The 26701-nt window shown below is 51.5% G+C and overlaps 1 pseudogene; it reads right to left on the bottom strand.

Annotated features, from left to right (window-relative positions):
* Positions 1-26701, bottom strand: part of LOC129735133 (hydrocephalus-inducing protein homolog) — a 99131-nt pseudogene that overhangs the window by 57446 nt on the left and 14984 nt on the right.

The raw sequence follows: 26701 nt of genomic DNA on the forward strand, positions 1-26701 counted from the left end.
CCACATCATTAAAAACAAGGAGAATTTGTCCAGTCTTGCTGTGGATTTTACTGGTTCCAAACACCTCAACACTTCAACAGGATCTGAATGCATAAAACTCCCAATGCTGACCAGATGCTGTATGATTCACTGGAGGGCACAGAGTACGATTTAACCGAAAAAGAAACCAGCCTCCACCGTGTACAACCTTAAATGATGTCTGGCTCAAGGAAGTGGCATTGACAGCTGTCAGAATCACCAGCCCAACTCAGCCAGAAGCAGCAGCATCCAGAAATGCTCATCCCTTGACAGGCCACTGATGCATGCAACTAAGCACCAAAAAAAAATCACCTACCAAGGCTGGGGCCTCAAAAATAAGGAACTGAAGCCACGCACGACGATGCATGTCTGGGTGATGCTGCCCAAAGCTCCCAGGAAGGAGGAGCTGCAGGGAAGAGCTGCGCCTCGCCAGCCAGCTCAGCTTCCTGGTGACAGCGGGACAGCAGCAGCAAAGGCAGGGCAGAGCTCTTTGGGAATGAGCAGAACAACATCTGGAGGATGCCCAGGCAAGCTGGCTTCTGTCAGCCTGTGTACTAACACGACGCATCCTCACCACCAAGGAGAGGGCTTCAAAAACCCCAACCCCTTCGTCTACAGGGTTCTTAAAAGGGACAAGAAAAATGCCATGCAACAGCGTTACAGGCAACATGGCACAGGGAAAGGCAGCAAGAAGAGATGGCAGCTCTGCCATCAGCAATATTGCCACAGCTACAGAAACAGCCACCAGCCACCGCCCCACCCCACCCCACCCCCCAGCACCTCTGGCTTTGTCAACAGGTAGGTCATGTCACATTTGATCACTTAGGAACGAAGAGCATCTGACCCTGGCGGACAGCTGTGCTCGAGTGCCCGCTTATTCTGACAGCGGTCAGCTGCCAAACCCCCTGCCCGCGGCACACGAGGCTGCCTTGCCACCAGTAACGCCAGGGCTGGGATTTACCAGCTCCTTCATGCAGATGACACACACCAGACTGAAGCTGGCACGCGGTCACCTGCAAACAAAATACCCGACAACAGAGCTGTGGAGGGACTCTGCACAACCTGGATGAAAGATCTGTACCACGTTCCGCCTGAAATGGCGGTAAAGACCAGGCATCGACACTGGGCACCCCAGCCGAAGGCAAGAACGAGCTTTGAAGTTCTATTGGAACACGCTGCAGCGATTCCCAAGGTCAGACTTGCAGCCGTACGGGTAGGATCTGCCACCAGCGCAGGACACGTAACAAGACAGCCAGCTCTTCTGCCAGCCCAGAAAGCTTTGGGTGCGTCAGCTACCAGGGAACTACTGGAACTGCACTGCAACCAGAAGACAGACCTATAGAAAACGCAATGCATCTAGTCCTTTCTTTAGGGACAGCTACGATTCTCCAGCTGAAATGCTCGCCCTTTGGGCAAAACATCGACACGTTCACGGCCAAATAGAAAAGATTAAGGTAAGGTCAACTTTCAATTTATAAATTGTTAGCCCAAGGGTAAAAGCTTTTCAAGGGACCTGCAGCTCAAAAACCAGGTGACATTTAAACAACTGGCTATTCCAGTGGGGAGAAACCCTCCTCTTCCAGGGAAGCATGCCTTCTATCTGCGAGCAACTGTTTTGTCAAACGTGAGACTTCCCTGCAAAGCCTGCATTGCCTGGCCTTGCTGTTGACTGGTTTACATGCACATCCCCAGCAGCCGGGGTTGAGATGATCAGTGGCATCCAGGGGATTTGGCATCATCGTTTCAATTCATTTTATAAAAAGTTTATAGCCCTGCATTTGCTTTCAAAATGTCAGCCTTCCTTTCCGTTACAGAAAGCTTCAGGTTCTCAGGAATCCTCTGATATCCCCTTCTGTGCTCAGAGAGAGGACAAGACATTTTAAAACAGCTGCTTCAAAAGTTAATCTCCTTTTAAATTAAAAAGGTTCTAAAATTAAATTATTAACTAAATTTGTTCTCTGTTTCAGCCAGTGGAAGCCAGGACACCACATACAACATTCTCTTGCCTACACTTTGTTGTTGCTGCTGTACATGCCTGAATGCCAATGTCTTGTAGGAGGCTTTAGTCAAGGAATGCTTTGCCTCACCCCTTTCCAAGCTTGGTAGGGAAAAAAAAAAAACCAAACCAGTCTGTACTCCAGATGCAAGCAGCGTGGAGTCTCATGCATCTTTGGATGGGGCTTTTGGCAAAGAGATATGATGGATATTTCTCAGGTGGGATGGACCTGACTTTCATGAAAGCTTAAATCCAGCTTTACAGAAATCATCATTTCAGCACGGCCTCCTACACCGCCCTTGCTTTAGCGGCATGCAGCAATGTCCCTGTGTGCTCCTGAACAAAAGTTCTAATGAAGCAGCAGTTGCTGCTCATCTAATGATGCAGGAGCGCGAGAGACCCAGGAATTGTTCTGGGTTTCAGGCTGGGCTTGTTATCCCGCTTCACACGCCCATAATTAAACACCATCTCAGACGCCTACGAGGACACCACCCTTCTCTAGGCATTAGCTGTTACTTATGCCACGAATCCCTTCTTTCCTTGTCCACACCAGCCACATATTATGACCTTCTCCTTTTCCCTGGCAGAACCCCAGCACACTTTATGCCCCACCAAGATGAGTCACACAAAGGCACGCATCTCGCCTAGCACTCACCAGCGGGGATCTTTCATTCCCAAACACTGAGACACTAGCAATAGTGTCCTGCCTTCCCATCGCCTGGGCTTCCAGCGTAAACGGGATCTCCACCGAGCTGTGAGGCTGGATAATCCCACACGGCACAGGGCTGGAGTACCACACAGCAGCATCCTCCTTGTGCTCCTGTAAGGGACAGAATCAAAGACAACAATTGTCAGAATTTGACAGAACCTCAGAGTCTGAGGAAACTTCAAGCTCCTTAACATCTACCACAACAGCAATTCACCCACATTTTTAAAAATCCCTAGGAGAAAGCAGAAAAGCGCAACACAAGGTGCAAGATTTATATGGGGCTAAGTAGCATCCTCACAGGGTCCAAAAGCTGCTGCACCCACAAACACCCACTCCGGTGCCGGCGGCCTCCTTGCAGCTGCTTTTCACAACCCTCAAAGTTCTCCTGCATGAAAGCACCCCAAAGACTAGAACCAAAACTGCTTCCTAAAGAGTTCAAACCGCTCCTGAAGTTCATATTCAGGTAGCTTCCCGTTCTCTGCAAAACTTTAGGTTTGAACACTAAACAGCAAGGTCTTCCCCAAACCCCCTTTTTTCCTAATAAACCCCTCGATAACGACGTTGGAGGGCAGGAGGCGAACGCAATGCCAAACCTGAGGAAGGACTCCATAGCAGCCTGGAAGATCACTGTCATTCACAAGGGTCAGTGTCCGCTCGTAAGGGAATTTCAGAAAGCACCGTCCGAATCTCAGAACAGGGCTGAGCACGTGCAGCGGAGGAACCACACATCTGGGTGAAGAGATGACCAAAAGGAATTAGAGACACAGAGAATGTAGAAGTTGTTCACTCCCCAAACAGCATGAAATAGACACAAGGCATTTGTCTCTGCCAGATAGACGTTTCCTACCTCTACAGCAATCACTCACCTCTAACTTCTTTTTTATCAACAGACTCTTGTAAAGGAGGGGCAGCCCCAGACTCCCGTGGCAGAGGCTGCCCAGTGCCCTGCCCCAGTGCTCTCTCATCAAGCTTTGCCCCTCCTTTGCCCCAGGAGGCCGGCAAGGACCCTCCCACAGTCCCAGCAAGGCACGAGCTCTGCGGGAGCCTTCCCGCTGAGGACCAGCGCTCCCCAAAGCTCAAGAAAAACAAGACTCCAGCATCTCAGTAAAAGCAACTCCCTCCTCTCCCGTACCGCTCTCGCCCTGCCTGAAACCTCAGCCGCTTGCCCCCACGATGGAGGGCACCAGCACCGCCTGCCTCTCGCAGTGGGTGACCAGCCTCTCCCAGCTCCTGCAGCTGCCTGGGTCCTCCACACACCAGCCCACACACTGACTTTTCCCATTCCCACTCGTTTTACAAAATTGCAGCCCAGGCACCGCCTGGCTGACTGCCTGGGAGAGGGAACAGCACCAGCGAACTGCATCCCTCTCGTCATTAAACTGGCACCCGCTGCGGCGCAACGCCATTGAGCGTGGCTGCAGCAAGAGCAGCTTTTGGCTTAAGTCTGGGAACGTTCATGCTCAAGAGAACCAGAGAGAGCTGAGCTCACCTGCCACACCAAGGACGAGTTTCCCCTTTAGTTTCCCCCCACCAGTCCTGCCGTAAGCCCCTTTCCCATTTGCACACGCCTTCATTAACTGAGCCAGACCCCAGCTTTCAGCAGGCTGCTCGCCGCCTTCCAAACAAATGCTGCATTTTGGGCCAACCCAACACAAGCCCACCGCTTGCAGGGAGAAGCAGGGGCAGCCCTTTGCAGATTCGTTACTCCTCAAGTCCCAGACGACAGGCCAACAAGGAATATAAGCACTGTTGCCTTCAAAACAGAACAAGAAAGGCATGGCCCTGAGCACGGAGCACAGGTGCTTCTCAACAGGGCCGCTGGCAAAGCACGGCTGTGCTCACAGCGAGCTGGGCAGAACCAGCTCATGAAGCACCATTTCTCCTTTGGGGCGGCAGCCAGCACACCACACGCCAGGCAGCGTGCTGGGCCTGGCTACGCGGGGAAAGGTGGCCAGCTGCAAGGAAAGCGCCGGTACCTGGCTGTGAGAGGCAGCGCCAACACCTCCTGGCCAACACCATCCACGTCCAGCACCAGCGCCAGCTCGTATTGCCTCACCGTGTTGGAACACAGGGTGACCTGGTAGAGGAGAAGAGCGGCGTCAAATACTTCAGCACTCCCAGAAGCCATCAGCCACGCACGTGTGGTGTCCTGCCCTTCTCCTTCCACGCTAAGGAAAGGGAGTGTTTTGCCTTGCTTCTGCTGCTGCTCCACGTGTGGACCACTGCCTTTCCCAGTAACAAAACTCTGCTGACAAACCCCACCTGTGAAATACACCTTGCACACCAGGGCACGTGTAAGCTAAATCAAAGCACAACTCATGGTCTACTCACCACTGTATTAAGGGACCAATTTTTCATCTCAACTACAATAGCGGGAACCCAGGGGAGATCTGTTGACTTTCCCAGAACGAGTTCAGCTTTACACTGGGAAGCTGAGGGCAAAACGTGGCCCCGCAAAAGCTGTGCAGTTTGTTCATGGCTGCTGGAGCTTTCTCAGCCCCCGCTGCAGTGAATGCAACTCATCCTGCTCAACAGGAGAGGAAAAATAAGACCGGGAAGAAAAGCAAACTGCTTTAGGCAATGGCATCTCTCTTTTCAACAGCCACCTTCCGTCCTCACCCTTCCTCGGCCCCCTTCAAATCAAACAAATCGCTCTAAGCAGCTCAGAAACACATGCACGGCTTCTGTGCTTGACCACACGATACGTGATCCTTGGCTTACGACTCTGGAAACAAAACGCTGCTCCATCCCAGAGTCCCCCAGCTAACAAAAGCCCATCTCTTACTCGGTTATGCCCAAAGCCAGCAGCGCGGCAGCTCCACCTGTTGAAGCACGTATAGCCGGGCTCATCCCATACCTGGATATCCAGGGCTCCTTGGGAGCGGATGGTGCCTTTGCAAGGCATTATGGTAAATTCCATTGGCTCGACGTGATGTTGGGCTCCCTTCCTCCAGGACAGGCAAGTGTTGTCTGAAATCTGAATAAAACTGGTGATGCTGCGCTGTCCTGAGCCATCGCCAGGAATGCGAAGGTTGAAAGTCACAGGCACCAAGGAGGTGTTAGTGAGGCGACACGACAGGGTGTGAGGAAAGCCTGGAAAGGTGAGACAAATACCAGTTAAGTCCCCAGTTACGCTGCGATTCCTGCTGCGACTCTCCTGTTAGGATAAAACCCTGCTTGGAGTTGAGCTCTTGTCAATGCGCACGGCAGGTTAACTGAGAAGCTCAGGGAGGAGCGAGTTGTGACTGAAGTTGCCTTTTCTCTCGACGGCCGAGCTTGCTTCCTTGGCAATGGGCAGCGGTGTTGGTGCTGAAGAGCAGAAGTCTCCCTCTAACTGTGAGGAGCCCTCTCACCTGCCCCCAAACCAGCCCCAACTCTTTCTCACTGACGAGCGTGCATCCAGACAGACCATTTATCCTGAAAATTCAGCCTGTAAAATTCCCCATTAACTCCATGAACATTCCCCTGGTTTTCAATATATGAAAGTAGCAGATTTTCCTTGCTGTAGCTTCTCTTCAATAACAAGGAAGGACGAAACTGGGCACTACAACATGATGCACAGCACTCTGATGCAGCTTCCCTAGGCAGGATCCCTAAGGCAGCTCCTGTTTCGGGGCAACCAGACTGAGCACAGGACGACTGAGCACAGGACAACTCAGCCCACCCCACTGCAGGAAACCTGACGCTTCCTTAGAAACGAGCAGGAACGTGTCTCGCCTTACCTAACAAATGGGGACATCACATCCTCGCTGCCTTTGATTACTGCCCGCAACACCTGACATCACTTTAGCTCTGACACTTGCTTTCCCTAATGGAAAACCAGTGATACAACCACACTGGGTGGCAGGGGATGTGCTGCAGAGGCAGGACACCAGCCCGCAGCTTGCTCTGGAGCAGACACCAGCTCTGCCAGAAGGAGACACCTCCCATGCCCTGCTTACCAAGCGCTATTTGCATACAGACAGGGAGGAAAACCACCTGCAGGCACAGCAGATGTTTCTCCGTGCCCATCAGCAGTGAGCATTGCCCACCGCCAGCAATTACTCCGGCCGGGGGGTGGGGGGGGCACAGAAAGGACACACACAGACTGCACAGCCCCAAATGGGACCGAAGTCGCCAGAGGCAGACAACAGTCAGCAGCACAGTTACAAGAAGCAAAAATACAATAGCTGCCTTCAGCTGAAAAGGCCTTGTTAACGAAATCAGATTAAGTAGGATGAATCTCCTATTACACAACCGTATTCCTGCCTGGTGCATTTCTTGTGGGTTTATTTATTCAAAAGGAAACACAGCAGTGGCAGAGCGGTGATGCAGGGAGAGGGGGAAGCGGCTCGGGGAAGGTAATGAGTTTACTTTAAAAAGCCCACAAACATCATGAAAACACAGAGGCATCCAGGGTGCAGAATGGTAACGGCCCTTCAATCAATCCGCAATTGATTTCACATTTAAACTTTAGATCATCTCAGTAAAAAGCCTTTTGTGAGACTCGAGATGGAGAATCAGAATCTGCATTTCAATGGAGACACTGGGGCTCAGCCACCCGCTCTGTCAGCGCTTCAGCTGGGGAAGGAGAAGGAGCCCACATCTCTGGGGACATCAGTGCCCAACACAGAGCTACTGCCTGGGCTTAGATAACCAGGAGCCCTCACGGCACAAATCAACATCTCACACTAAAGGTCAAGTGGGTAAGTGGTGTCCTCGCCTTGCAGCAGGAGCGTTCGCCCTGAGCAGCCACAGGCTAGCGTGTGGCTCCAACGCCCTTCTCCTGCAGCCCCAACCCCTGGGCCCTTCTGGGACAAAGGCTTTCACCATCATTCTGTCGCCAAGGTATGGGAGGCTGGGGCTGAGCAGGCTCTGAGGGCACCAGAAAAATACTGGCTTGCTATTCCTTTGGCCCTATTTGCTCTCACGACAGTAAAACACCACCTGAGCAAGCGGCAGCCCTGCTTTTAACACCCTGAAGGCTGCTGTGGAGGAACACAAGCGACAGATGTTCTTCAAGTGCTTCATTTCAGTAAGGCACAGACCTCCCGACCTGCAGTCCAAGCCCAGGGCACACTCACCAAAGGAGACATCACCGAAGTGGAGGGAAGGTACATTGAAATGGAGAGTTGGTCCAATGACACAGCCCCTGTAAGGACAAAGGCAGAGGAGGAACTGGCTTGGTTAAAAAGAACTGCAAAGCATTCAGCTTTTGTTACCACCGGGACAGGGAAAAGCTGGTCTCAGCACCACAGTGGGTTTCAAACCAACCCGTCACCCTCGTGCTCGACTAAGACATTAGACGACACCCTTTTTTCTCTGCTCCATCACCAAATGAGGTAGGTGGGAGATGATTACACAGAGATGGCTACAGATGTGCCCACCAGGCTCCTAGAACCCTCCTCACCTGACAGTCAAGGTCACAGGCTCAGGGGACCCACCCACACTGAACCGGAATTCTTCTGTGAATGGCCCCAGGATGGTGGAACTGAAGGAGATCCGGAGGACTTGGAGGCCATCTGGTGAAATGATGCCCTCCTGGGGGTGGAAGGAGAAGCAGGAGCCCAGAGCCGTCCCTGGAGGGACCAAGCTGAAGGGGGCATCGATGACTCCTTTGTTAAACAGGATCGCCTGCAGCAGCAAGAAATCAAAATGGAAATACATGAGGAATCTTCCTTCCTTACAGAAGGCTGATTTCTTCTCTAATTAGACATCTATAAAAGGCAGAAGATGCCACGTGTTGCTGCTTGGCTGAAGCTAAAGAACACACAACGGGACAGGTTCTGCCTTTGGGCTTTTGCATGCAGAACAGCGATAACTTCACAGAAACTGAGTCACCCTGGGCTTATTCCACTGACACAGAGCAGTCCGCTTGGACTTGCATCACCAAGGCGATGCAGACCTGCCCCAAAGAGCAGCAAAGGGCGGTCACAGCATTACTAGCGCATCGCCACCTAACTGCTTCTGCTCCAGACGAGCCCAGTCCCGCCAAGGGCAAACACATTCAGCTCCCATTGCCGCCAACAAGCTCATCTGATGTGGAAAATACCTCGGGACAGCCCTATAACCAGCTTCAGCAGCACTCCCCGACTCTGCTAGGGTACGTCAGTGAGGCTCATTTTATTCTTTTCTTTCATCCGAGAGTCTCTCTGTCTTTGCTCAACCAGACACGTCAAGAAAGGGCGAGAGTGAGGTGCATAGCAGCTCCTCCTAGTCTAAAGAATTTCTCTTTCACAAATATTCACAGCCATCATCTGCTAATCTACCATTATTTACTGTTCCAACAAGCGACGCAATCCTGCGGCGCTTGGTGAGATTCAGCTCTCTTCACGTTCAGCAAGGAGCGCCCACACCTGCCTGTGAGTACCAGCACGCTGTTGGTCACCAGACCTACCCAAAAGCAAAGCCCTACAGTTTCCGATGGCTGCAGGTGACATCCTGCCATTTCTGCGCTCCCAACTACCTGCTCTGGAGGTTTTTTCCCTAATTTCTGTCCCCGCAAAACCTGTCAGAAAAACTGAGACAGAAGCAGACATACAGCCCTTATTTTCCAGTTTTGCAGCTGCTGTTGAAAACATTCACCTATTCCAACTCTGCACTGGTAACTGGAAAACTACTCATGTGTTTTACACCTTAGTTACAAATTGCACTTAGGGATCCTGCGCTGAGGTTCACCTCCAGTCTGGCTGCTCAATACAGCACCTACAGTATCATCTACTTATTCACATTTTCTCAAGTAATGAAAAAAAATAATTTATATAAATAGACTCCATAAAGTATCAGCATTAAAAATGCATAGAGCGCACAAGATTTTGGTAAGAAAACCCCTTAACATGTCCTTCCCTGCCACAGTCAAGCTTTTGAAAGCGTCTGGCACGACGTATTGCCTCATTTTCTACCTCTTTCAGTTGCTGTATTTTTTTGGGGGGGTTAGATTTTTGGGGTTTTGGGGGTTTGTTTTTTGGGGGGGTTTTGGGTTTTTTGGGTTGTTTTTTTTCTTTGTGTGGGTTTTGGTGGTTTGTTTTTTTTGACAGAAAACTTGCCATCATGGGTGGGGGGAGGGAAACATGTAGAAAGCTCCTCTGCTTCATTTCCAGAACTGCTCTGCTCTGTTCACAGAGCCAGAGGTGCACCAGGTCTGAAGGGTGGCAGGAGGCTGGTCAGCAGGGAAAGCGCTCCCGGTGCCTGCGCGGGCAGCTCTGTGCGGGGAGGCTGGCCGGCTTCCCTCCGGCGCCAGGAGCCAGGAGGATGCGCTTCACTGAAAGGTGTTTGCAACGGACTCGAGTTGGAACACAACACGTTTGTTCCAGCTGCTTTTTAACCGCCAGGGTACCAGGGTGCAGTGATTCTAGGGCTGAAACAAAAGCCTCTGGATCCTGACCGTTTTGACCCGGTGGTGCTTTCATGTGTCAAGGGCTGGTTTTTCTGCATGAAGCCTCCCAGCTGGTCTCAAAGGGAGGTTGCCAAAAAGCAGGGATCGGGGCTTTGGGAACAACAGACACACCCTTCAGACCCCATCAAAACTATCCAGATTCTGCAAAACCTCCCACATTTCACTCACGTCAAATATTCCGTGCTCACAACTGCCAGCGTTGCCAGAAATCCCGCAGGCCCACAAAGCTCACCGCTGCCCCAGGAGCCATCAGGATCCACCCCAACCCCAGAAAACCCCACTGCTCACCTCATAGCTCTGGGCTGATCCAACAAAAACCTTCCCGATGTCCAGCTGGTCAAAGCTGAAGCGCAGCTGGGGCCCTATGCCGCTCCCTTTGATGCGCAGGGGCAGCCTGGTCTCACGGCCTGGGGAGAGATTGCCATGTCAGTACAGAATTCCTTCGGTTCGCCTGGATTTTCCAGGCAGCCTCGGAGCAGTCCCTGACTCCGGGCTGGGTGGCACCAGCACTAGGTGCTCCGTGAGAAGATACAGGACCCCTCTCTTCCCTCAGGAGATATACTTCGGGGCTGGCTTCTCATTTCTAACTGAGCCCTCGGGCTGCTTTATAACTTAGCAATCACTTTGCACCCTGAAGAAGATATGCTGCGCATAAAAGACAATTTTGGAATTCCTTCCCATGCACTTAGACAAGCTTTGAAATCCGTTCAGTGAAGGCACAAAGCTCACAAAACAGAACCAAAGATAAAAACCTGCTGTCTGTATCGCTGCCATCAGAGATGACCGCACAGGAGCTGAGAAGGAAGAGCCCAAGCAAGGCCCAGCAGCCGGCTGACAGCCGCACCCCAGCAGCCTGCTGAACCCTGCGCAGTTACCGTATCAATAAAAAGCTGTTTCATGGCCTTTGCATCCGTCAGCTTGGAGCAGTAAGGACGGGATCAAAGCAGCTGGGTTAGTGATCTCAGCACCCTCCAGAACGGGAGCCTGGCTGCTGGGGACCACTGGCCTCGCACCTCCTTCCTCTTAGATGGGGAAAATCATTTCCCTGGATGGAAATCTGACAGGGACCTCCCGCTCTTGAAAACCACCTCAAGCAGCACCACACAGACGGAGAGGAAGGACAAGGTAACCTGAACCACGGAGCTTGCTGCAAGCATTCCCTGCCCCGTGCCAGCACAGCAAAGCCGTCACACCTCTGTAAGGGCAAAGGCAGCGTAACGCGGTGGGTCAGTGATAACCGCTCCCAGCAAAAGCCGTGACAGCACTTCTGTCAGCCAGGAGGAGCATAAAGCTTGTCTAGCAGACTGCTCGCACTGTGCTTCCTGGGCAGGGAGCTCACCCTGCTGAGGGCAGCGAGCCCTGTACAACACTACGCAGATGCAGCACGGACTTCGAGCCACGAGGTGACTGGTCCCACGCAGGGAGAGCGGCACACGCCTGGTACTTTCACAGACACCCTGCGCTCAGCGGGGCTCAGCCACCTACGGTCTGGCAGCGCCTGGAGAGCGGGAGGTGACCCAGGGGCAGGGGGCACGTTTCACTCAGCTCCTACCGCCTCAGGAGCCTGACAGTGCATCCATGGATCCAAGGCTCATCTTGCAGGTCTACAGGGGCTCAGTGCTCGTCCACCAAAGCTCTTCTGCGGTGTAGCTCTCTGGCCTTTACAAACACCTTGCAGCAGAGCAAATGCCTGGTAGGAAGGCTTATCCCCTCGCTGCTTTGGCTGCTCTAGAGCCATCAGTGGTCAGAGCCAGGCATCCTAAGCCCTGGCTCTGCACAGACCAGCTGGAAGCCACAGGGACAGCAGGAAGGTGCCGGCGCTGCCCTGCTGACCACCGGCCCTTCCTAGCAAGTCCACGGGGACCAAGGGGGCTGGAAGAGTATTTGTGCCCTGCCTTTGCGGTGGGTGGCAGGAGGAGGAGAAAGGAGCCGTACCTGAGATGTCGCAGTAGGCTGTTTGTTGATAGACTCGGGCTTCTCGGGGTTTGAAGATCACCTTAATTTCAATTGAAGAATTTGGCCAGACATCTCCCTCCTAAAACAGAAGCAGACAACAAACCATTTATCCTCAAACACTACATTTCTTGTTTTCAACCACAGCCCTGTAAGCCTTTATTTAGAGCACCAATGAAGAGCAAGAAGCAAACAGCACTTATCCAGGTTTGTAAGACTTTGGAAGCAGCTGCAAAAAATGTCAGTCCCTTACCTTTACTAGCACCTGGTAAAGGCTTTTTTTTTTTTTTCTTAATTAGGGTTCTAATAAAGGAACCCAACTGGCTGGCTTCAGCAAATCAAGCATTTCTTCAGAAGTACCAGCTGATCTAAGCACAAGGCACCTTTTTCCTCCAACCCTTCCCTTGCATCCCTGTCTCCCTATGGCCATGGGAATGTTTTACCCAGATCAGAAGAGAGTCAGCAAGTCAAAGGGATTTTTCCACTCTTCGTTACAAACGTGCTGCCTCTTATACCCTCAACCTGTACGTGCATGTAACTCTTTAATGGATTCTGGTGAGTCAGGGCACTCGGCACCAAGCAGAACAAGCCCTCCTGGGGAGCAGTGAAGACCAGGCTCCTCCTGCCCTGTGCCGCCAGCACTGAGCCAGCTCGCAGGCTCTTCCAGCTGATGGATGACCCGAGAAGGGAGCTGAGAGTCACATGCAGCCCGGTTCTCTCTGCAAGGTGCGTACATCCCTGTTTCCCTGAACACAGGCTCAAACAAGAAGAGATGGCATTTGCTTACAGCTCCACACCTACTGCAACCAGCAAGCTCTTTTCCTTGCCAGGCTCTTGCTCCGGGATTTAACTCCGGCCCATGGTACCAGTGTGTGCGCAACCGCTGCTTCCTCAGGGTCTTCATTCTCTCCCCCTCTCTCAGAGTCCTGGCACTGGTGCTCAGTCCCAGGGAGCCTCGTCATGTGTTTTCAGAGACACCCCTGGCTTCTAAAGGCTCTTGCTTCTTGCGACCGGTTTCAACAAAGGCACCACTGATATTCCCCTCAGTCCCCAGCACTACAAATGCTTCTTCATCCATTTGTTGGCATAAATATATGCATCTCTGACAACCGTAATAATATTTTAAAGCAATGAAAAAAATTGGGAAGACCACAAAAAGAACAGTTATTTTTCTATGCACAAAGCTTGATTCTGCTTGCTGCTGGGTATTCTCCGTGCTTTGTCCAGGGGAATCTTGAACTGAGTGGAGCCTCCAGCACTGCCACAGCATAAATATTAAACAACTATAATACTTCCCATCAACTTAGCACATAGAGCTCAGAGGCCAGCCCCCACAAAAATTAAAGAGCTATGACATGCTGAGTTACTGGGCTGCAGCTACAATGATTCCCTAATGCACAGCCTGCTCAGAGGGAAGAACAGGTAGAGAGAACCGTTTCCAACTCCAACAAACCAAGCGTAAGAACACAGAAGAAACAATAAAGTCACCTGGATTTTTCTCAAAACCTAGAGAAAACACTTTGCCAGATCAAACGGACTTTGTGTTTCTACCCAGCAAGCAACTGGAGGAAGATGAAGCATTACTAGATGATAACACACTCGCTTGAGGAAGCAAACTGGGGACACCAGCCTGCAACCCACAGTCAGCGTACGAGATAGCAGATCCCTCGGGTCCTGCTGGGATGCTGCACAGACTCAAAAGCGTCCAGAGAGTAATCTTGAATTTACAGGAATAAAAGCCTTTGGGGTGCTGCTCTGAACAACATAAGCCCTGCTACGACACCTGGAGCTTGCCTAAGCCGAGCCACTGAGAAGAAACACTCAGATGACAGATTTCCCTGGCTTGGCTAATTAGAGTCTAATAACTCACCAGCGCTCCTCACCCAGCTGCTCGCTGTATGTTTAACAGACTGAATTCAGTGGTCTCACCCTGGGCAGGCAGTCCCTGGGGGGGTGGGGGGGGGGGGGGCGTGCATTAGGCAGCTGCTTGCATTTGCTTCCAGCCTGACAGCTGCGGCTGAACACACACCCCGGCTCACCGGCGTTCTGCGCTCCTCCTTAAAGGGCGCTGCGTGGGCTGAGCTGCCCAGTGGTGCCCTTAGATCCTCCAGCTGCTGGGGCCCTCTGCCCAGAGAGCTGCTGACAGCCCTCGCTCGGCTCCTGCGCGACAAACTGTGCCTTGCCAGGCTTACCAGCACCACCCGCCACACAAACCATCGCTGCTGCTGTGCTGAGGAAGGACGTTAATGAAATGCTGAGAGTAGTGACGATGCTTGAGGTCTTCATCTTAGAGGGGCACCAAGCGGGGAAGGAGAGCGCATCCTGAGCCTTCAAACCAAATCTCTCCTTCCACTGAGGCCAGAAAACAAGCTTCTGGCAGCCTAAGGCAGCAGTATCAGTCTTTCAGGTCAACTATCTAACAAAGTACTCTTTTGCTGCTCGTCTCTGCTGGATCACAAGCCAGTGGTACTCACTGGTCTATTTTATGTGCCGCCATCAGATATATTGGCCCTGTGGACGCTTCGGGGCAGTTTGGTTATTACTCAGAGGCTGACAGAGGCAATACATCTCCCGTTAATGGAAGCAAGTGTAACACAATTCATAAGCAAAAACGAAGCTAAGCGGGAAAGGAAGAAAATTAAAAAGAACCGTTGGCCTGGTGAATACGTATCTGCTAACAACAGCGCGCTTTTCCAGCTGAGTGAGTTTAGCTGACTTTGGGATTCGATGAACTCCAAGGCCAGCACATCTGTGACAGAAATACAGCCGACATCTCCGATAAATCAAATCGGAGACACGCTCAGAAAGCCAGACTTACACAACAGCTTGTCTCCCACAGGCTTGGATGGCTGCTCGGAATGTTCATGGTCACATGCTAATTCCAAAATCACTGCCTCCTTTTTTGTTATTATTTTCATCCACAAGTTAACCCCATACAGGCTGAAATAACCCGCTGCAGCTTCCACAGAGAGCAACACCTGGCAGCTACCGGCCCGCTTACACAGCAAAGCTGCTGCACAAACCCTGCAAAGCCACCCTGCCCAGAGAGCCTTTCCAAGGCTATCGTCCCTCCAGCGGCCTCCTAACCTCTGGGAACCTCCAGCTGCTTCTTCCAAGGGTTTGATTCTTTCTATAGGGTGCTCCCAGGGTGATAGGTGGGAAGAGCAGCAGCCGCTTTTGGCCAGAAGGTCCGAGGCAGCAAGGTCCAGGCTCTGGCGGGGCCCCTCCAGCAGATTTACACGGCGCTGCCAGAAGGGGCCTGCCCAAGCTAAAAGTTACGGGGCTGTCACCGGGGAGAAGGTTGTGGAAGTCGGCGGCAGTGCATTCTTAGATTTTACACTTGATAAAGAGGAAAAAATACTAACATTTGATGTGAAGACACCGATATGCCGGGGGGGAAGACAGACACGAGCAAAACTCTGAATGTGAAACTCATTGTTCCATAGATCATGGAATTAATGGGAATCACAAGATTGATAATGCTGGACAGGACAGAAGGGGAGAGGCTCCTGCAGCAGCCCACTTACGCTCAGTCCTAGAGCAAACTATAACATCAACACAGCCATTTAGGAAAGGTTTCCACTCAAGGCGTGAGGCCAGGCTACACTCTGGGTCCGTACAGCGCTACAGGGAGCACCAGGACTCAGTGGGCAGCCAGGCTGCTGGACCTCACCCTAATGCACTTCAGGAGCCCAAGAGCAGGTTAAGCTCGTTATGGAGGTATAGTCGGCTGTACCGCAGCAGGAGCCCTGGGACACGCTCCAAAACCAGCTGACACACTGCAGGATGCTCTTCATGTTCAGCTGATCAGCTCCCACTCCCTGCTACAGCCCTGCTGCTCCGACACAGGCTCTTGGTCACATCACGCTGCTCTCAGCTGCGGCGGTGTGAAACTGCAGCTGTGCTGACATGGGGGGCTCTCAGCCTTGTACGGGCTATAGGAGCAACCAAGAAGAGAACACGATCCCCTTCCTTAAAAATAAATAATAAAACAATAGTTTCACCTATTTTACAAGAAAGAAGAGGCTAAGATTATTCTAGGGTTTGCTCCAAGATGAGAAGGGATTTTACACTGCTCAGACAGCAGGCACTCGTCATCTCAGACCACACAAATACTCAGAATCAGGGCTCTAGTTAATTGAAGGACATGAGGTTTTGTTTGCATAAATACAAAAGCAAAAAGTTTTCTCTAAGCGTGCAATAGAACTCAAAAAAGTCTGTTTAAACCCGCCAGCCTTGCGTGCAGGTCACAGACGATGCTGGGAGAGAGATTCAGGCACGGTCTAAGTCCAGATTATATGAAGGGATTGGTCTTGCCGCAATTAAACTTGGGCTGAACTTGCCCTCCTTTCCATAGAGGACCTTTTCATTCTTCAGTATGTGAACTAATACTCATGGTTAATCCCCATACGCTACGTGTAAGGAGTGCCCTTATATATAATCATCGATACCTCGGAACACTGTCGGGACACTTAGGAAGTGCCCTTAATTTACAGCCCTTGCAGCAGAGCTCAGCTTTAGGCAGGCTCTCAGCGCCTGCCCGGAGCTCGCAGTTTAGAAATGCTTTTTGCAACAATCTCTCCCAGCCTCACTACAAACCTCATGTCTTCCCTCTCGGCACATCAAGACACTGATGTGGGGATCTGCCAAGCAACCTCATTCAGGGAGGAGGAAGAGGAGGAGGAGGAGGAGGAAGGGAGGTTCCCAGCTATCACTTACCACTGGCTCAATGGCAAAAATATCATCAGAGAAAAGCATAGAGTCTTCCTGCACCTTTGCCCTCTGGTTCTGGAAGGCACGGGAGAGAAGGGCAAGGCGTTCTTGGAGCGTGGGGTCCACCGCGCGCTGCTTGAGAAAAGAATTCCTCTCATTCTCCTCCTGCTTCTGCAGCTTGCGACAGCGCCTGCAGCCATGGGGAGACACAAACCAAGCAGATCATTTAACAAACAACATATTTGCAGAGACTGTCATGTAAGTGCAGGAGCAGCAATGCACTGGGGGAGGAAGAGCAGCAGCAGCTCAGCAAGGGGCTGACCCCAAGCCACGGGGTCCCAAGCAGATCAGGTTATCACTCCTGCACTGGCACGGCAGGTACTTTTACGCCACACTCACAAGCTAAGAAGAGGGGTTTGAAAGCTAGCAGCCCTCAGGGGAGCCTCCTGGCTCAAGGCTACAGCCACAACTAATGGACAACCCCACCAACACCCTCAGATGGCTTTGTTGCCCGTAGAGGTGCTCGGGGGAGACGGATGGAGATGAAGGAGCACCCACTGCAGTGCTTCGCTGGGAAGCGGAGAAGCAGCCGGGCTTCAGCTGCAGGTTACCAGCATCACTTGTTTATCTTCCCCTTTGCACCAGCAGGGATAAGCAAACTGGCTGCTCCGTTGCCTACACTGCCATCCAGCAGAGGATCCCAGAGCACTTGCAAAGCAAGCTAATGCATTCGGGCATCGCATCACTTCAGTGAAATTAATGGGTTTAGGTGCATGAAGACAGAGGCCCTGAGAGCTTTGCCTGGCATTGAAACAGAGCAAGGTCTTAAAAAGATTAGTCAGGATGTGTTTGGTACTGTGCTCTGGGTGATGCTCTCTTTGTGTTGAGGTAAGAGAGAGATGGCAGGGCCTATTCCCTCCCACTGACCACGTTAAAGTAGAGGAATGTGCTCTGAATGATTAGAAAAGGTAAAGGCGTGTACTCTGAATAATTAGGAAAGGTTCCACTGAGGATGTTAAAGGAAAACCATGAGTCAGAAGATCATTGAACAAAGAAAGTTGAAAGGTTTACTCCACCTAGATCCCACCTATTATGAATAGAATGATTAGATGTCAAAATCAAATGAATATGTATGTAAAGATGTTGTAACCTCTCACAAAAACTGTATAAATTACCCGACTTTTCACCGAAAACTTCAGAGCTAGTTTGTCCGGTGCAAATCGGTAGCTCCCCAGTGTTGCACGAAATAAATACCTTTGCTGCTTAAAGACAAAATTAGTCTCTGAGCTGTTACTCTGTGCCGTTTTGGCATCAGCATTAGCCAATAAAGAAGTCAGCACCAGCACCTCTGAATCCAAACCCTTACATCCAGCCTTGAACCACTTCACCTTTTTCCTCTTTTGGGCCTTCTCCACAGAGCTTTGACACAGGTCACCTCTCCCTTACTTGGTAGTTGTAGCAGCGATCATTGCAGCATTGAAAGCTCACAACCGAGAGGTGAGAAGGGAGCACTGCTGCAGAGCACTTGCTTCCCAGCTGGCACGTTGCTGTGCCCCCTTCACGCTCCAGTCCCCCGGCCACCAAGAACCAGCAGGTGACTACTCGAGGGGGATGAGGGGAAGGCTCCGTACACAGAAAATCGAGGCAACACGCTATAAACAGGACAGCAGTCACCACCCAGCTGAATTCCAATACAATCAGCAAGGAAACACAGTCACGGACGTTACTAGCGGCACACAGACAGAGCCTCGGGCAGATGCTGTCACCGGTGCCAAAAATACTTTCTTTGGCTCGCTCCCAGTGGAGTGTCGTGGGAAATGTTTCTCCATGGCTGACCTACAGCGCTGTGCATGAGGAGGGCTTCCAGCCACCGACATGAGCAACCCTCAACTCAGCCTTCAGCAACGGACAAGAATCCCACCGCTACATCCCAGAAAGTCCTGCAGGAGGGAGACAGAGCAAACCCCTGGGTAGACCTTGTGAGAGCCAGGTCTTTCTGGGTGACAGCCAAGCACAGGCTGCTGCACTGCCTCCTCCCATTGTCAAAGTCCTCTCTGCTCTCAAAAGATCTCAAAAGCTGCTCCGACAGCAGCACAGTGGCCTCGGAGCCATGACCACCCCTAAGACTGCAAGTAAGGAAGAACAAAGCGCCCTGGTCACAGTAAAGAACACAGGCTGGCACGAGATCAAGCGTCACTGCAAAAAAATTGGGGAAACACGTTAACTGTGGCGAAAGCTGGTCGCTTCTGAGGGGAGAGAGGATCGCTCAGGGTCCCATCTGTGACGGGCAGCTGGGGAGAGATGCGAAAAGAATGGTGCAGGGAAGTAGCAAGACAAGGTCATGAGATTTTTTCCTTTAGCACACTGCGCTTGCACCAAAGTCACACACTGTGTAATTAAAAACAGAGAACACTGGAAAACTAGTTTTGGCCTTCAAGGCTTTTCTGACCTAATTACATTGAACTTTATTTGCTCAGAAGCCCTTAAAAAGTGCTCCAGTTGAAGGCAGTTTCCTGATCAGCTCTGGGTTCAGACTAACTCCTATACACCTACAGCCGTCCAAGTCTGAAAAGTCACACAAGGACCCCCCTACATCACCCCAGCTTTGAAGTGTCACTTCCAGTGCCTCCCCCTGGGCTAGAAGTGTTTCCCAGCTGCCCCAAACGGAATTTCAAAGCTTCAGAGACACCCTTTGGAGAGCCTGCCCCATCTCTCAGCACCATGAAGACACAGGTGCTGACGCCCAAAGGCACTTCCAAGTCCTGTCCCTGCCTTCCCCGCAGAACCCTCCACCTCCGAACTCTCCCCAGCCCCGGAGAAGGGGCAGGGATACCTCGCTGTGCTGGAAGCCGGGACAGCGCGAGGCAATTCAGCATCCTACAGCCGGATGGCCTCAACGTTCGGGGCCAGCAAAGCACCCTGCCCTGCGCACTACTGCAAAAGCAGGCTGAAGAAGGTTGCCATCCTACCAGAGCTGGAGGGGAAGAAACTGCAGTGAATATCACAGCAGGTACGCTGCCTGCAGCTGTTAGGTGCTACCGCTCAACGCCGTCCCAGGTAAGGAGTGCCGACACTTTCCTCAGCCTCACAGACCCCCTGCGAGCCCAGGGACCTGGCCTCACTGATTTAGGGCTCCCACAGATGGGAATTTGCTCTCCGAGGAAATGCAGTCATTGCAATCAACCTTTCCTCCCCAAAACATCAGCTGGAACATGGATGGAACCAGAATGGGAAGCACCGAGCTCCATTACCCTGAAGCCCATGGACACAGACCCGGATGCGGTGGATGCTTTATTTCTCCTACACCATCCAAAAAAGCACCAACATCCCTCTGAGGCCGTATGGTAGTTTCACTCCTGGGCAGTGTGTCTTACTGAAAGGAATCTTTCCAACGAACCTCAGCTTCTCCTGATCCTCCTCCTCTTGAGTAAGAAAAGCCTTCCACTGGAAGTGGGCTATGATTTTACTCCGGTTGTGGATGACCACACATCTGTGATTTGACAGCGTGATGTAGGTCTTCCCAACTGCCAAGGAGTTTCTGTCCAGCCTGATGTTGACATCTTCAGCGGCTCCATGAAGGCTTGTGTGCGTATCTTCACCTAGAACGAAGCAAAAGGCAGACATTGCTCATCGCCCTTGCTGATGGGAGTACAAGGAACGGAGGAAACCACAGGGAACAGAAGTGTCACAGCTTTTAGCTGTGTGAGCAGTTCCACAGATCAATATATTTATTGCACCCCAAGAGCTGCAGGTGTACAGCATGAGGATGTCCTGGGCACCACCTTAAGCACCTTATTTCTGGGTGGGCTTGTAGACATTTATCCCCAAGGCAACACTATCTACAGGGAGACGTTTTCAGTGTGCCCAGGTGGCCTTTGGGTTGCCATCCCACCTGGGTCACAGGGAATTCTGCATCCAAAGTCATTCAGGTGACTCTGAGGAGGCCCCACCTCGGTCACGGCTCGCCCAGAGTCTCCTGCAAGCACGCCACCAGGGTTGTGTCTCTCCTGATCCCTTGTTGCCAACATGACAAGATGCCTGGGGCATGCAGGCAGAAGAGGGAGGTGAAGAGAAACAGGCAAAGTGACAGCCCACGGCAGGATGGGACGCAGATGAGAACTTCACCGTGTTGGAGCAGCAGTGCCCTCACTTGCTGTGGGTCTGTGAAGATATGTCAGAATGAGACCGGTGGGGCACGGCCCACACCAACCTGCCCATCACAGCCCTGCAAGCCCATTTCTTCTGCCTGGAGCCTGCTGGTGCCTGTGCCTGAGCGTGCAAGTCTACACCGAGTATTCCCAAGCTGTCCCACAACCCGAGCGAGCACACCTTTGCTTTCCGCCTCAGACCGAGCTGAAGAGGAGAGAGTCCCTGGCTGCGCACAGCAGCCGATTAACGCCTGGAGTCTTGCTGGAGCACCTGCCAGCACTTCACCCTCCAGAAGAGACCCCCACCAAAGCGTCCCTCACTGCCAGAGCTTCCAAACCTTCATTCTTCCTACCAAGCAACTCCCAGGAGTCAACTAAGCACAAACTTGAGCACCGAGCCTACTCTGCCTGTTGCAGGTGAGGGCCTCCCAGGTGAGAAGCAAACCCCAAACACGAGACATTCTCCATCGAAATGGCACTTCTGTGGAGCGTGTTTAAAGCCTCAGAGCCAGCCCCAGCTGAGAAGGGCAGCGACCCGGCCATCCCTGGAGAGCATCCCTCTGCCGAGGCAGAGCCTTCCCCTCGCTGCACGGGTTACAGCAAGGCAGCCAGGGGATGGACCTGCCTTTCCAAGGCTGCCACACAAAAGCACAAGGGGAGAGCTGGCTGCCCACTGGATGGACTCCTTAAACCCTAAGCCAGACACAATCTGGCAGTATCACAGTCGTGCCGGCAAAAAGAGCCCCCCCTCTCTTGGAGGGAGGTTGGAGAACGACTCACCCTTCAAACAGATCTCTGCAGCCATTCATTCATCTCCACACACGGAGAGTTCAGCCTTCGTGCCTGTATAACCTCGACTTCTCTGCTCTTAAGGGAGCCGAGGAGGAGTGGGAGGGATTCGTGGCCAGACACGAGTTATGTTGCGAGAAACAGCAACGTCTCCAGTGACTGGACAGCCTGCTTTCTGTAACAGACAACTCAGCGTACAAAAATAACCGAGGTTCAGAAGCGTTACAGAGGCAGGCGTGCTTTATAAGCTTGCCTTCCCCCTCCGCTGAATCCTCGGCATACGTTGGCAAGCAGAGGAAGCAGGACCCAAGAACTGGGAGACATGCACAGTGCTTCGAGCATGCACAACTCCGGTTCATGGAAACATGACCTCATGCTCTACGAGACAACTAACTACTGCAAAATAAACTCCACGAAAACTATCATGGTCTCACTGTCTAAACCCATGGCCACGTGGGTCTCGAAATAATGGGTATAGTTTTGATCTTCAAAGCCAAGCTGAAGCCTTTGAAATGTAATCATTCTTTCTGCCCTTCTCCAAAGTACAGAGCAGCTTCTATATGAAGACTGAACAGGATTCCTTAACCTAGAAATCACAGAAGAGATAGGTAGGTTTGTAAGAGCACAAACGGCCTGGGAAAATCCGAAGGAGGAAAAATTTGTCACCATTTGTCGTAAAACAGGAACCCAAGGGCCTGAAATAGTATTAGTCAGAAATTACAGAAGTGTAGTACCAGCACTTTCCCAAGGAATATTCCTTCCTTTGGAACGTACTGCCATGGGAGCCTACAGACGCTCATAGCTACAAACCCACAAAGCAACTGGACAAAGGCTTGGAAGGTAAAACCATCAGAAGTGATTAAACAAAGATGAGAATAAAGCCTCTAGCACAGAAAAATGCTAACTCCAGGGCCCACGAGGCAGAAAGCACATGCACTGCCTGCTTCTACACGCTTTGCTGAGCATCCCCTACTGCTGCTCTCCTGGAGAGGAGCCGGGGACACAGACACACTTACGCTCCCGGCTGACACCAGCGTCCCCCAGGGAGAGACCAGCACGCAGCCACACAGAACAAGGGCACACTCAGCCTTTGCCCCTTACCTGCTCACTTGAAGCACCAAAACATGCAGAGGTTTTGAAAGAAAAGGGTTTAGAAAGAAAAGGGTTTAGAGGAGTCTGCAAAGCAAGTTTAACAGTCTTCTGCTTTGAAGGACGCAGAGCGTGGGCACCATGCAGTGTCCCGCACTTACCTGTGTCGTAGTGTACTGTCAGGGACCCGGAATAATCACCAGTCTTCTGTGGGTGGAAGTCCACTGTTACTTGCACGGCATCACCAATCCCAAGAGTCCCAGCAGAGGGATCGACAGAGAAAGGGCTGCAACACAGAGAGGCACATCAGGATTACTGTGGGACATTTGGGGACTATGTGGCTGTCTCGTTCACTCCAGCTCACCTGCGCAAGCAAGAAGCAAACAAACCACAGTCAGCAGAAGAAAAAGAGAACAGACAGTATCAGAAACTGAGCCACCAACTCGACTCCTGAAGAGCTCCAGCCCTCAGAACATCCTATGCTATAAAACGACCTCGTCTCCCCCATACCCTGCATCCAGTTCTCTGCAGCAAGGCTCAAGAGTCTGACTGCTAGCAATACGATCGGAGGAGGGTTTTTGAAGAGCACGGAGATGGTGAGGGTTATTTGCATGCACAGCTTGACACAGACTTCCTCAGGAATCCGTCTTTTCCTGCCACCTATACACCTCAAGAGATACAAATGTCAAGGCAGTGAGATTGCAGCCTGGAAATCAGACAGGGAGAAGAGAATTTCTTCTTGAAGACCAGAGAATAACTGGAGTTTAATTTGCAGAATTCAACTCTTTTTTTTTTTTTTTTTACCTTGAAAGCATCCTGGTTTTGCCTAAGAAAGGGCACATTTTAACAGTGTTTCAGTGAAAGCTGCTCTAAGCAAAGAAAAATCTCTACGAGTGCAAAGGCACATTAGAGTGATACAATAACAAGGGAACAAGACACAAAAGGAGTACCCATTTACAACCTGAACAATTAGATCTCTGGCTAAATGAAGCACCATCAGCAGGAGCGTATCGAGGCAAGTTTAACAGGAGCTTTTTGGTGTATTCACAAGCAATGCAATCTGGGGCTCCGGGTTGTAATCCAAGCTTGGTAACTTTGCTTGGCCCGCTGGAGGAATTCTGTGCAATGTGTTGGAAATAATTATGAAAACGTGTTGGTGTACTTTAGATTTAACACGAGCAATTATGATTTGTGGCCAGGTAAACAGCTCTCGGCTGACAGACACATAATTCAGTTCTTTAACGCTCAGGGAAAAGTCAGATGCAACATGCTCCTGCACAACAGCAGCTGGGCTTTGTGGCTCCTGTACAGCCCCACTTAGAAAGCAAAAGTTACTGGCTTTAGTGCTTTGCTGGTGGTCAATTTGTCACCTCAAAAACACCTTCCAGAGAGTTTCCCAGTGATTAGGGAATGCAGCACACAAAAATAATGAGAAAATCTGGAGCCATGCACGAGCTGAGCTTCATTCATGGAAGTAGTGACAGCTGATGACATTGCTGGAGTTCCTGCTCATTAAGGAGATATTGCTGCAATTAGGGGCCTGACCTGCTCCCCTGACAACAGCAAGAACATTGGCAGTGACTAATGGGGAAGCACTGGGCCTGCAATGTTCACGTGCTGGACCTGAGACACCTGGGAGGGAGGAGGAAAGCCAAGGCCCCGCCAGCCTCAGAACTGGATTGTTCTACATGGCCCTGCACCTGCACTGGGGGTTGTGCCTGGTTATACTGGGCAGGGCTCTGCTGGTGCTTGGCTAGCATCACTGCCTGCTGGGGGAAAGGCACAGAAAAATTCCCCCAACTTTTTTTTTTTTTTTTCCTCCCCCCCCCCCCCCGAAACATGGCCAGAACAGAAAAGCTGCTGGTTAAGGGCCACACTTCAGCACCACCTCCCATCCCATCCCCTTGTCTGCATACCCCTGCCCTCAGATAGCTGGGATGGGCATAACACTCCTGAGGATGACTTCAGGGGATGCCCGAGAAAGAAGGTATCTTCCCATCTTCAAATTATCAGAAGAAGAGGATCCCACCAAGGTCAGGACTCATTCTCAGGACTGAGAAACAGAGCACAAGTCAGACACCGCACCTCCTGCCTCCCACCCCACGCTGTACCCACGGGACAACTTTGTTACTGCTGTCGCGGGAGCTTGGTATCCCTCACGTAGACCTGGTTCTCCAAGACCCAGAGGGACGCAAGGTCCATGCTTAACCTGAACTCTGAATTTCAGTCCACATCACTAAGCTGTTCCCTGCAGCCTACAGATAAGAGATGCTAAGGAAACGTCCCTGACACACTAATAGCCACATGAAAGCCACTGCCAAGAGATGAAGCTGGCAGGCTAAACTCTGGCCTTCTCTCCATTAATTGTGAGCTGTTCTTTAGGATAATTCTTGTCCTGTTAGATCTACCCTGTTAGTGAATCACTACTGCTCCTGAAAAAACAGGAAACATAAGGTTTGGAGGTTTTTTAACAGCTTCTTTTCTGACATCCTTTTTAACTATGTCCATTTGTACGTTTGCTTTGTTGTACAACATCTAAACTGTCACAGGTCCAGATCTCCCAGCGGTGCCTTGCAATCCCCAGCTTGTATAAACTCCTCTAGCCACACCAGCCTGAGGGAGACCTTCCCGCCAGAACCTGCTGAGATCTTGCCCGTTACTGCCCTGCAGAAAGGGAGCAACACCAGACTAGTAAGCAATTTCATAGGGATCTGTTCTGGCATCTGTTGTCCTGTCCTTGTACATCCTGTGGTAACTCTCCAATCCCACACCTCGATGTCGTATAGGGGTACTACAGGGGGCTCCTAGCACTGCACCTTGTAGCATCATTTCCTGAGCTTTCAGAGCCTGATGGGCCATTCCTTAATGTATCTTCTCAGACGGATCCTCTCTGGCGCCATAGCACAGCGTAGCACAAGGTCTGTAACGTCAGGAAAAGGCAGTGCTGCGCTGAGATCTGCTTCCAGACGCCATTTTCAACTGAAACGTACTGGAATGACATTTATCTCCCTGAATGCCATGGAGAAGAAACTCGTTATCCAGCCTTAACAATGAGAACGACAGGAAGAGACTTTCTATATTTACACTAGTACTGCTCTGACTCTCCAGCCTACTTGTCACGCCAGCTGGGAGGCCACTTCTTTTCTGCTGGGGTTGCTGGAGCCACTGAGCTCACCTGGGACCTCGGGGCAGGTACCTGAGCAACTTCTCACAGCACAAGCAGCAGGGAACCCACTGTCACACAGTGCAGTCCCCAGCACTGGCTGGAAGAACCGCTCCTGGCACACCATGGCCTCATCGCACAGGGAGAAAGAACGTGGGGGTTCTGCTCTCGGGCTGCAAGGGGATGTGCTGACCTGGTCAAGAGGGGGGAACACTTGGATTCTGAGTGGGGGATACAAGCTTGGGGCACTACGGTCCAGATACTGGAGGGCTGGGCTGCCATTCACTGGGACACAGCAGAACTGCATGCAGCCGAGGGATGGGAAATGCAGCCACCTGTATTTGGGGTGGAAGAATCCCTGGCAGTACAGGCTGGAGGGCACAAAAGCCTTTCGACGGAAAGGGAGCTTAGAGGCTGCAGCACAGGACATACAGGGAGATGCTGGGATAAAGGGCTTTGCACAGCCTGGAGGAGGACAGAGCAAGGCTGGTATTACCCGATCTTACTTCTCATGTTGTGTGCACACCCGACTGAACTTTAACACTGGTCTTGCTTTGAGCGCCGTGTTTGGTCAGATGATCTCCAGAGGTCCCTTCCAAAGTTATTCTGAGTTTCTCTTCTCCATCAGCCCAATTCCATTTCACATATAGCCCCCAAATTTCTCATATTTCCTATACATTTGTGCATATAACCAAGCAGATGGTAGACAGACAGGCATTGGAGGAACTCAACCTCTAAGAAAGTTCCC

The sequence above is a fragment of the Falco cherrug genome, unplaced genomic scaffold (genome assembly GCF_023634085.1).
Source record: "Falco cherrug isolate bFalChe1 unplaced genomic scaffold, bFalChe1.pri scaffold_41, whole genome shotgun sequence".
NCBI lineage: Eukaryota > Metazoa > Chordata > Aves > Falconiformes > Falconidae > Falco > Falco cherrug.